Genomic DNA, 12,680 nt, shown 5'->3' with positions numbered 1-12,680 from the left:
GACTGTGGTATTGCAGATAAGAACCACAAAGCCATTGTGGTTCTCTTTCCTTTGTAAAGCTGAGTTTTTTTGTGTGTTCATTTGCTGTTTTCATTTATTTTGGTGCTGTGTTTTTTGCGTGTATATATGTGTGTCTCTGGAAACTTGGAGGAAGTAAAAATTTCTAATAGGATTCGAGTGTGTGTGTGTGTGTGTGTGTGTGTGTGTTTTCCTAAAATGTTTTCATCAGCTATGGAAATTTGTCATAATTAATTTTCTTGATTATTAATTTCCATATCTTTTTTTTTCTGTATGCTCTTCAGTGGGTGTTGGCATGCCTACATTTTCCAAGCACTTACCTTTTTTTTCTCTGTGTTGAATCTTTTCACTTTCCCATAGTTTCAATACAGTTGATCTTCACAAATTTCATTTCTAGAACTTGCAATTTGTTCTTGACTTACGAATGAGGTAGGAATTTTTTCAATCATGCTTTCAATTTCCAAGACCTTTTCCAGCAGTCCGATTGCCTCTCTTTGCAACTTGCTCTTGTTTTTATCACGGCAATTCCCTTGAATCTGCCTGGGAATACTAATTAGCTATTTGTAAAGTCCTCTCTCAGTGCTTTCATTAATTCAGTTTTATTTGGTAGATTTTTTTTTCTCATTTTAGAGTGTGGAGTTATCATTTCTGGCTGCTCTTTTCCTCTGCATCCAGTGTTGTATTCTGATTGCTCATATTTTTTAAAAAATGAAAGGGTAGCTCCTCTTTTGGGGAGCTGATGCTGGTTCCTCCAGGGATTCTGTGGCCCAGAGATAATTTCTCCAGCAGGTGCTGCAGCCACAGGTCTTCACTTCCTTAGTGCATTTTCTGTATTTGCGTGAAACCTGGCACAGTGGTTGCAACAACATGCATAGAGGCTTCAGCATCCAACTATTCTGTGTTCAGATGTTTGATGGCAATCCTGGAGAACTAATTTTTTTCCCCTTAAAATATAGTTAATTGACTCTCCACTATTTTTTTTTAAGATTTTATTTATTTATTTGAGAGAGAGAGAAAAAGCACATGAGAGGGGGTAGGGTCAGAGGGAGGAGCAGACTCCCTGCCGAGCAGGGAGCCCGATGCGGGACTGGATCCGGGGACTCCAGGATCACGACCTGAGCCGAAGGCAGTCGCTTAACCAACTGAGCCACCCAGGCACCCTGACTCTCCACTATTTTTGATTGACTTCATTCCTAGCTCTTTGCAATGAAAAGGTAATTATGTACTGAATTCATATAAATAAGAATTATAAATAGAAATTCTTATAAATAAGAATGCTAAGTTATATCTCTCCAGAAACACGATCCATTGACGTTTTAGTACTATCTTTGCATAAGTAACCTATTCTTTTAATTACTGAAATTTCAAGGTCCTTCTTTTTATGTCTTCTTATTAAATATCTTAGCTATTTGGCCATTTATGATTTCACAGAATTTGCAGTGCCCCTGGGAGTTCAAATTAAACCTCGCTGAGGTTTAGTTGAAATTATATAAAATTATTTAATTGAAGAACCAGCATTTGAAAAATTTCCTTTTACCTGTTCAGGCACATATTTCTCCATTTCTTTAATTAAGGCTGTCATAAGTGCTGCATATTTCCTGTTAAAATATTCCTAGGAATTTTATATTTCATAGTTCTTTTGAATGTAATATTTTTTCCATTACACATCCTCACTGGTTAAAATGGTTCCTAAGAAACATTTGATGTTTTATATAGTCATTTGCAAGTGTTCATCTTAAACATTTTTTCTTTATTTCTCTTAGGCTGTCAGGTAACTTTATTGTATCTTTTCATTTAAAGAAGACATATTTCAAACACATAAAATGATACAACAAGCATTTGTACCCATCTCTTAAAAATAGTATTTAGCTATTTTTATTTTTGGTATTTAGAAGTTATATAAGTATAACTAAATAAAGATGGCTGAAAATCTTTTTACAACATCTCTTCTCAATCCTGTTCCCTCCTGTCATTATCAAAAGAAACCATGATCATGAGGTAATCGATTATCTTTCCTATCTGTGATTTAATAATTTTACTATCTATGAATTTATCCACAAACAATGCACAGTATTATTTTAAATGGTTTAAGGTGTGCATAAATTATAATGTACTGAATATATGCTTCTTTATTTTTCTAAAAATTTCTCACATGACCAATCCCAGATGCAAAGGATAGAGAAATAGAGCACAATTCTTGAAGAAGTTGCCTCATAATCACAGACCTGTACCTCTGAAACAAATAATACATTATATGTTAAAAAAAAAAAAAAAACAGAGTAGGAAGGGAAAAATGAAGGGGGGGAATTAGAGGGGGGAGATGAACCATGAGAGACTCTGGACTCTGAGAAACAAACTGAGGGTTCTAGAGGGGAGGGGGGTGGGAGGATGGGTTAGCCTGGTGATGGGTATTAAAGAGGGCACGTACTGAATGGAGCACTGGGTGTTATATGCAAACAATGAATCATGGAACACTACATCAAAAACTAATGATGTAATGTATGGTGATAAACATAACATAATAAAATTAAATTAAAAAAAAAAAGAAATCAGCAAAAGTCCCTGTCTTGAGGTGCTGCTTACTTGAAAACATTTGGTGGTGTGTGTTACATAAATAAAAGTCCAATATTCTGTAAAAAAAAAAAAAAAAAGTTGCCTCATAAGATAGTGGCCATTAAAAAGCTAACAACCAAACAAACCAAGAAACCTACTATAATACAGAGAATTATACACAACATAAAAACTATCCAAATATTAACATATAATTTGATTTTTAAAACATGATAATTATAAATGTCTATTTCTCCACTTGGCTATTCTACATTCTATTTACCATTCTTCTATCATTGTATATCTTAATTATATATTTTTATTTTTTTTGCAATAGGTCTCTGTGTAAATAAATTTGTGTTTATTTCTAATTATTTTTTTATGATTGCCCTGTGAATTGGAAACACTTCCAAAATGCATGGTTAATTTAAAAATATTTTTTCCTAATAAATAGCTCAGTTGCCCTTTGTAAAAATTGTGCTGTTGTTTTCTACCACCAGCAGAGAATTAAGATGGTTTACTTTAGTCAGGGTTCTTCAGAGAAACAGAACCAATAAGATGCATTGAATATATATATATTCTATACACACACACACATCCATATCTCTATATATACATATCTATGTATCTATCCTCTATCTTTCCTTTTTGTTTTATTATAAGGAATTGACAAGCTGAGGGCCAGAGAGGGCCAATGTGTATTTCCAGCTTGAGTCCAAAGGCCTGAGAACATATCTGAGTTTTGATGGTGTAAGTTCCTGTCTGAAAACCAGCAGACTGGAGACTCAAGAAATACAATGAACAGTCCAAGTCCAAAGGGGAAAAGAGATGGATGTTCTTGCTCAAGCAATCAGGCGGGATGAGTTCCTGCTTACTCAGCATTTTTGTTCTATTCAGGTCTTCACTTGATTGAAGACACTCACTCACATCATGGAGGGCAATCTGCTTTATTCAGTCTACTGATGAATGTAAATCTCATCCAGAAACACCCTCATAGAAACAGAATAATGTTTGCCCAAATGTCTGCACATCCTATGGACCCATCAAGCTGACACTTAAAATTAACCATCATATGGAATATATTTGTTACTGCTTTATGAAGTCCTGTCTCCTGTTTATCGTCATATCTCATATGGACAACCACGTAACATCCTCAAGCAGCATGTCATGATTACTATTTGCTAATTGGAAAAAAAAATAATTACAAAACATCCCTTTAGAGGACTATATTAAAGACCAGGTATAAAATTTGATTTTTGGATTCTTTTTATATGCTCAATGCACTCAATTTTAGTGATAGAAAAACTTATCAGGGACATTCTTGTCTGTAATTTAGAGCCTAAAATTCAAAAGATTTATTTCCTTTGAATGAACTTTAGCTCACAAAGAAGCTCACATTTGAATAAGAACACAGAAAGTGGATGCAGACAGGATTGGATTTGACTCCTGACTCGTCCACTTTAGCCAGTTGCCCTTGGGCCTCAGCGAGGCTCAATAAATGTTTCTTGAATGAATAAATGAGTCAGTAGAACTTAGCTTTCTATTTTAGACTACATTTAAAGTGTTGTAAAGATTAAGTAAACTTAAATGTGAATATACACAGAAATCCTGGCAGACAGTCATAGCTTGATAAATGATAATAATAATTGTTGTTATGGTGGTGGTGGCTTTTATTACCCTGAAGCTGACATCAGCCCTCTGACCACAGGTAATAGAGTAGAATATCTGTGTTGATATGAATGCCTGGGGATACTGAAAGACTAATTTAAGTGAACCTAAAAGCTACACCTAGAATATATTCCCTATCAATATGTATCATATAATTTAGCACCTAAGGATTTTTTTGTAATAATGGTAAAATGACGAGATGACACCTATTCTGAAACATTTTCACAACTTATATGTATGATGTAAAATGAAATATGGCTATTTTAGCCCTACATATATATTTTTTCATGGGCTTAAAATTATATGCTTGAAAAGCAATTTAGTTAATACAGGAGGAAGCACAAAATGTAGTAATAAAAGGAAGAAGCCTATTATTGTAAAACAATGTATCTAAAATGAGAGATGATCAGATTGATTTGCATTTTCTTAGAAGTAAGACTTGTCTATTTCTTCTTTCACTGCCCCAAATGATTATGAATTCAAATTCTTTTTTTTTAAGGTTTATGTATTTGAGAGAGAGAGAGGGAGAGAGAGAGCAGGCACAAGTGGGGGAAGGGGCAGAAGGAGAGAATCTCAAGCAGATTTCCCGCTGAGCATGGAGCCCAAGGCGGGGCTCGATCCCATGACCCTGAGATCATGACCTGAGCTGAAACCAACAGTAGGTCACTTAACCGACTGAGCCACCTAGGCGCCCCTGAATTCAAATTCTATTGGGACGATATTTGTCAGACATTTATCAGGATGGAAACTGAGAGACTGAATACAAATGGACAATAGCCAGACTACATATAAAAATAGAGCCCTCATCCACAATCTGCAGCAACCATTTCCTAATTTTTGCCTCTACTTCTTATGACCAAGCAAACAAAGCCAAACATGCTCCCCTCACCAATTACTTAGAATGCCTGTCTCCAGTTTCCACATGCCAGTGGCCTTCAATCAGGGCAAACCGGAAACCTTCCATTTTTTTCCCACTACAAATCTTTCCCGCTCCTTGTTCTGCCTGTTGAGTCTCTACCAGGCACAAGTGGTCGAGACTGACTCTTGTTATGGCAAGCTCTGAATAAAGCCTTTGCTTGTTCTCATTTGGGTGGGTTTTGTTTATTTCCACAGAACAGAAAAAGAAAATTCCATATAAAGGATTATATGAAATCATTTCATATAAAGAATTCATATCATCATTCAATATAAAGGATTTCAAGCGGTGAATAATTCTGAAGATTTGCATGTGTCCTGTTAATTAGGTACTACCATGTGATTTTGTTTACCTTACTTTTTTTTTTAAGATTTTCTTTATCGAACATAATAAAATAAATAAATTAATAAAAAACTTCAAAAAAAAGATTTTCTTTATTTATTTTAGAGAGAGAGAGAGAGCACATGCGTGTGCACATGGTGTGGGGGAGGGGCAGAGGGAGAGGGAAAGAGAGAAACTCCAAGGAGACTCCCCACTGAGGGCAGAGTCCAACACAGGGCTGGATCTCACCACCCTGAGACCATGACCTGAGCCGAAACCAAGAGTCAGAAGCTCAACTGACTGCACCACCCAAGAGCCCCTGTTTACCTTACTTTTATGATGCCCTGGTTGTTTTACTGCTCTCCTTTCAACTACATTAACTTCCCTTTGTAATACCTGGAGTGGCAAGTTTACTAGCTGTTAAGCTCTCTTCCATTGTTAGTAGTATAGTTAAGTATTACAGTAATAATCTCAAAGATAGCTTCTTATGTGTAAAGCGTGGATTGTGATAATTTTACCTGGAACAGTTAATGTTTAATGGATACTTTCAACAGCTGGATGTGTTTAGTTTGTGCACTGTTTTTAGAAAGCTTTTGAAGAAAGAGTGTACTTAAAGGTCTGATTGCCTAGATATCAAAGTCCTTCTTAGGCTATATGCAGGAAGCAAGTTCAGAATTACTCCTTAACTAATAAAATGACTGTGAATTCACTGTATATATAAACATTTATAATAACATTGAAGTATGTTGCACAATTGTTGTGCTTGAGTATGAAACTGGATTAATTTTAAATTGAATAGGAGTTCTAAATAAAGACAATGAAAATACAAAATCTGTGGTGGGTCCTGCTATGGATTGAACTGTGTCCTCCCCCCGCCCCCGTTCATATGTTGAAGCTCTGACACCCGGTTTAATTATATCTGGAGATGGGACCTTTGGGAGGTAATTAAGTTTAGATGAGGTCATGAGGATGGCTCAGTCATGATGGAATTAGTGTCCGTGTAAGAAGGTAAGGAAACCAAAGCTCTCTGTCTCTTCCTGCCATGTAAGGAAAGATACAGGGAGAAGGCAGCTGGCTTCAAGTCAGGAAGAGAGCCCTCACTATGGAACATAACTGGCTGACGTACTGACCTTGACTTTCCCAGCTTCCAGAACTGTGAGAAATAGATTCCTGTTGTTGTAGCCACCCAAAGTGGTATTTTGTTATGGCAGCCCAAGCTGATTAATACAGGTTTTAAAAATTCACCAAAATATCCAGTTATTTCAAATGCTCTTAATGTTTTAATGAATGTTTCCATCTTCATCCAATAACCTACTATGTGGAATATTTTTTATTAGTCTTTATTTTGCCTTTAGAGAAGACTTCTGTTGAAACTATTCAGTTGATGGGGCTGACTAAATGTAGATATTAAAATGACTGAAAACCATGAATCTTAAAAGATAGTTTGAATTAGATTCAAAATAAAGTATTAAAATTACATTTTGATAATGAGAAATTTCAGTGCAGTAACTGTTTTCTTTAATAATTAAAGCACTTAGGGCAATAACATTTCTCCACTTAGTTTTGCTAGATTGTATGGGTTTTGGCATGGTGCGTTCTTTCTATACCTTTGTAAATTTATAAATGGTGTGCATTTTCTATTTCAATCCAATAGTTATTGTGGACTGTTATGCTTCATTTCTAAGTAGGTAAGATTATGTTGGTATGGTTTTTGTAATTTATTTCCAATTTCTTTTGTTTTAGGATAGAAATGTGATCTATATTTCTTTCTCTCTAATATGTATCTTGTGCATGTGTTCAACATTGTTGATTACTTACTCAATTGTTTTTCTCCTTTTTATTTGTACTCTAATAGATCTATTTCTTTACAGTTTCTTTTTTCTTTTCTCTTTATCTTTAAAAAACATTTTTTGAAATAATTGAACAAGTTGTATTTATTTTTCCTGTAGCTTTTATTTCCTTTGTAGTCATCATCTCTGGCTTGGCTGCTTTGGCACACTCACGTTTCCCTGCTGGGCTTGGGGACAAGCCACCAGCTATTATCTTGTGAGGACTTCATCCCCTGCTCTCCAGCATCCTTCTCCACAAGCTGAGGTTTTTGGAACATATTCATTTCCCTGGTCTTCTTTTTTACTACAATCTGAAAGAGCCTTTCCTTTTTTTTTTTTTTTCTTTTCTCTCTCCTTCCTGACACCCTAACTCCAAGTTTTAATTGACATAATTTAATATTTTCTTTTTTTAAAAAAGATTTTATTTATTTACTTGACAAAGAGAGAGACAGCAAGAGAGGGAACACAAGCATGGGGAGTGAGAGAGGGAGAAGCAGGCTTCCCGCCGAGCAGGGAGCCCAATGCTGGGCTCTATCCCAGGACTCTGGGATCATGACCTGAGCCAAAGACAGATGCTTAACTGATGGAGCCCCCCAGGTGCCCTGACATAATTTAATATTTTCAATCCCAGATTCTTCTTATATTTTTCCTCTTCATGTCAGCTATCTTCCATTTTGATGATTTGCAGTTCTTTGATTTCAAGGATTTCTCTTCAGTCTTGAGCATCCTTATAATCATTTGATTACACTCATTTCAATTATAGGTATATGAAAAATGACATCCATCGCTCTTCTCCTCCATTGCTATTCCCTTTGACTTCCTGTCTCTTGAGGTTTTCCCCTGATATAATTGTGTTGGTTAGATGAGGAAGAAGAATAGTGTATTTCTTGAAGGGTAGCATATCGACATGTATCTTACTTTTTTCCTCTGTCAGGGATTAATATCTTGACTAGGAATGGCAGGATCAGTCTATGATTCTTGCTTCTCAATATTCTGTACATGGTTTTCTGCTGCTTTGTTTTTGCCTCTGTGGCAGATAACTAGCCTGTGGCCACTCTGATCCATTTTCCTTTTTAGGTAATTTGTTTTTTCTCTCTGGAAGCTTGTAAGTGTTTTTTCCTTTTCTTTGAAGTTCTGGAATTTCTCCAAGCATTTTTTAATCATTAACTTTGCCTGGTTTGTTTAATGAATAATTTTTATCTGCAGGCTTGGCTCTTTATTCAGCTCAAGTGAAAAAAAAAATACATGTTTATTTTATTTCATTTCCTGTCCTCTCTCTGTTTCTGTCTTTTCCCCCAGAACTACAGAACAATCCACATGCATTTCTATGAGATCTCTCTTCCAAATTCTCACGTTCCCAGTATAGTTTTCTGTCTCTTTATGCTTTTGGCTCAGTGCTTTAAGATATTTCTCACATTGTATCATCTAGGTCATCAATTCTGATCTCACCAGTAACTGTCCTATTTTTCAACATCTATTGAATATTTTTAGTTTTATATTTCTATAAAGTCTTTTGTACCATGATTGAAATTCCCTAAATGTTCACTATTGTTCATGGTCTGGCCTATCTCTTCTAGTGGTTTAATTTTTATATTTTTGGGGTGCTTAATCTAAGCTTATTTTTTCCCCTTTCCCTCTCCTTGCTTGCTTGACTGTGTTAGATGTATTAGTATTGCTTTTTTCCCTTGTTTGTTGATGTTCTTATCCACCTTCTGGGACATATCCAGAGGAAATAGCCACGTTAGTGGCAAAACTACCAGGATTCTTTACTTACAGGCTAGTCATTGAGCAGCAACATGTTCTCAGTCCCCCATCATAGCACACAAAGTTGACACTGTTCTTCCATCTCTTCTCCCTCTTTTATCTGGAGAAGGGATTGAGGCAGCCATTTGGCTTCTCAGCCATTTAAGAGTGAGAAGACCAAGGTCATACTGGCAGATGGACACATTTGCCCCTCAAGTGCACAGAGCTGTTCTCACTAGGATATACTATTTTAAGGGTCTCTCCCTGGGGATTCCCCAATACTGGTCTCCAGTTCTTATATGGCCCAAATATAAGATAGTCATGTACCAGTTGTTTTTTCAAGTGTCTCCCGTATAGTCCCAGTACCAGCAGATACTTGACTCCAAAGAGGTAGATTGATTCCTTGGATCTAACTGGAATCAAACTTGATTTAACTTGAATTGAGTAACATGTGTTGGTGCTATATACACTTTTATTTATATGTTATCCACTATATGAACAGCTTTGGTCAATTGGTTCCCAGAGGAATCCTATACATCCTCAGAGAAACAGTTCATTTTTCTTCTTCCATTGATCCTTTCCCGATCCAATGTGCTCTTCTCTGAATGTCTCTTGTGTTCACCCTATTCCTTTAGTTTAACAGTTTGAAGACTTTATTTTTTTACTGTCTTTAACATTGCATGACACATATGAGTAACTCAATACATTCATTTAATGAATAAATAAGTGAATGAATTCATGCTAACACGAGTAATTTTAATACAAGATCAAATATGGAAAATGTATATATGTCACAACATCTTGTACCACATGTTATACTTAATGGTGAAAAAATAGTATTTGTGTAATATTCTGTAAGAAGCAAAAAGTGGCTAGTCACTGGGAATCTTTTCTTTCAGTGCTCCTTTTCATATCAGCATACTTGTATAATTTTACTAAAATATGACTGGCAAAATGTATAGACTAAATGTGTTGAAATCATCTCAGATCAAATGCTGTGTCTTACTGTCTTCCTCAGGGTTGGCCTCTGAGTGACAGATGTTAGTATGCATAAGAATAAACAGAGGCGGGACGCCTGGGTGGCTTAGTTGGTTAAGCATCTGCCTTTGGCTCAGGTCATGATCTCAGGGTCCTGGAATCGAACCCCACATTGGGCTCCCTGCTCAGCAGGGAGTCGATTTCTCTCTCTCTCTCTGCCCTTTTCCACTGCTCATTCTCTCTCTCTCTAAATAAATAAATAAGATCTTAAAAAAAAAGAATAATCAGGAGCCCTGTAAGGTGAAGTCTCCTTTGTCCCCTTCTTGATAATCTAATTCAGTAGATGTGAGGTGGATCCCAAATTTCTGCTTCTTTATAAAGTACCCCAGATGATTCTGTTTAGGTCATGCAAACTCTGCACTTGGAGACACACTGGTTAAATGCCTCAATATATATTTATTGAAATGAATTAATTCGTCTAAGAAGCTTCATCATTTCATATTATTATTCTTCAAGAAATGAGTAAAGAATTCTTCTCTTAAAAATTAAAAAAAAAAACCCCATAGATACAGAGAACAGATTGGTGGTTGCCAGAGGCAGGCGGGTAAAAAGGTAAAACTTCCAGTTATTAAATAAATAAGTCCTGGGGATGTAATGTAGAGCATGGTGACTACAGTTCAGAACACTGTATTGCATATTTGAAAGCTCCTAAGAGAGTTCATCTTAAAAACCCGCATCACAAGAGGAAAAAATGTTGTGTAATGATGTGTGGTGACAGATGTTAATTAGATTTATTGTGGCGATTATTTAGCAATGTATACAAATATCAAATCATTATGTTGTACACCTGAAACTAATGTCATGTTAAATGTCATTATGCCTCAAATAATAAAAAAAGAAAAAGAAGAGATTTTTAACTTATAATTTCTCTATGGAGATATAACTCTGATTTAAATGCCCAAGTGAAACATGCCAGGTGAGTGGTGTTGGGAAAATCTATGTAAGGGTGTAAAAGAAAAGAGCAATATGAAAATGTTATGTCTGGAAGAGACAAATCCATAGGAAGAAGGTGGATTAGTCGGGTTCCAGAGGCTGGAAGGAGAGTGACTGTTAATGAGAATGGGGTTTTGGGGGATGAAAATGTTCTAAAATTAGATAGTGATGGGGGAACAACTCTGAGAATATACTAAAAACTGTTGAATTGTGCACTTTAAAAGGGTGAATTTTATAGTATGTGAATTATAATTCACACACTCTATTCTATAGTCTCAATAAAACTATTATTAAAAAGAATAGGAATGAGTCTAGTAAATTATATAAAGATTAATAAGTCAAGCAAAAGAACAAAAGAACAACTGTGCTCTTATGTCTGACTCCTTTTAGATATAAGGCTGATACCGTTGTGGAAGACATTGAATACAGAGCTCTTATGGGGGGTCAAGGGAACTTTATATTCAAACCAGATTGTGAAGGTGTCTTAACCCTTGCTGAACAAACTCTATCAATAGAGCTCAAATATTTAGTGAGATTATGCACATTGGGATCAAAAGGAAGAATTGTATTTACCATGTAAATAAGCCAAACACACACACATACACGCACACACACACACACTATGATGTGCTATTTTTCTCCTGATCCTGCAGACAAACATGGAAATAAAAAAATCCCATCCAGTTGCTCTATCTAGAAATAAAAACTGAAGTTAGTCTCTTAATATTACTACCAATATTTTCTTTTGGTTTACTTGATTTCTATCTTGTTTTTTAAAGGGCAAGCATCTACCTTCCTCTCCTGCCCTTGGCATTAACAAAAGATTCAGAAACCCGAAGCTGTTATTGTATCTTTTTAAAAAAATTTTTTTATTGTTATGTTAATCACCATACATTACATCATTAGTTTTAGATGTAGTATTCCATGATTCATTGTTTGTGCATAACTCCCAGTGCTCCATGCAGAACGTGCCTCTTTAATACCCATCACCAGGCTAACTCATCCCCCCACCCCCTTCCCCTCTAGAACCCTCAGTTTGTTTCTCAGAGTCCATTGCCTCTCATGGTTCATCCACCCCTCCGATTTCCACCCCTTCATTCTTCCCCTCCTGCTATCTTCTTTTTTTCTTTTTTCTTAACATATATTGCATTATTTGTTTCAGAGGTACAGATCTGAGATTCAACAGTCTTGCACAATTCACAGTGCTTACCAGAGCATATACCCTCCCCAGTGTCTATCACCCAGTCACTCCATCCCTCCCACCCCACCCCCCACTCCAGCAACCCTCAGTTTGTTTCCTGCAATTAAGAATTCCTCATATCAGTGAGGTCATATGATACATGTCTTTCTCTGTTTGACTTATTTCGCTCAGCATAATACCCTCCAGTTCCATCCACGTCGTTGCAAATGGCAAGATCTCATTCCTTTTGATGGCTGCATAATATTCCATTGTATATATATACCACTTCTTCTTTATCCATTCATCTGTCGATGGACATCTTGGCTCTTTCCACAGTTTGGCTATTGTGGACATTGCTGCTATAAACATCGGGGTGCACGTACCACTTCGGATCCCTACTTTTGTATCTTTGGGGTAAATACCCAGTAGTGCAATTGCTGGATCATATGGTAGCTCTATCTTCAACTTTTTGAGGAACCTCCAT

This window comes from Neomonachus schauinslandi, chromosome 6, assembly GCF_002201575.2.
Source record: "Neomonachus schauinslandi chromosome 6, ASM220157v2, whole genome shotgun sequence".
In the NCBI taxonomy this organism is placed as follows: domain Eukaryota; kingdom Metazoa; phylum Chordata; class Mammalia; order Carnivora; family Phocidae; genus Neomonachus; species Neomonachus schauinslandi.
This window is presented reverse-complemented; position numbering follows the sequence as displayed.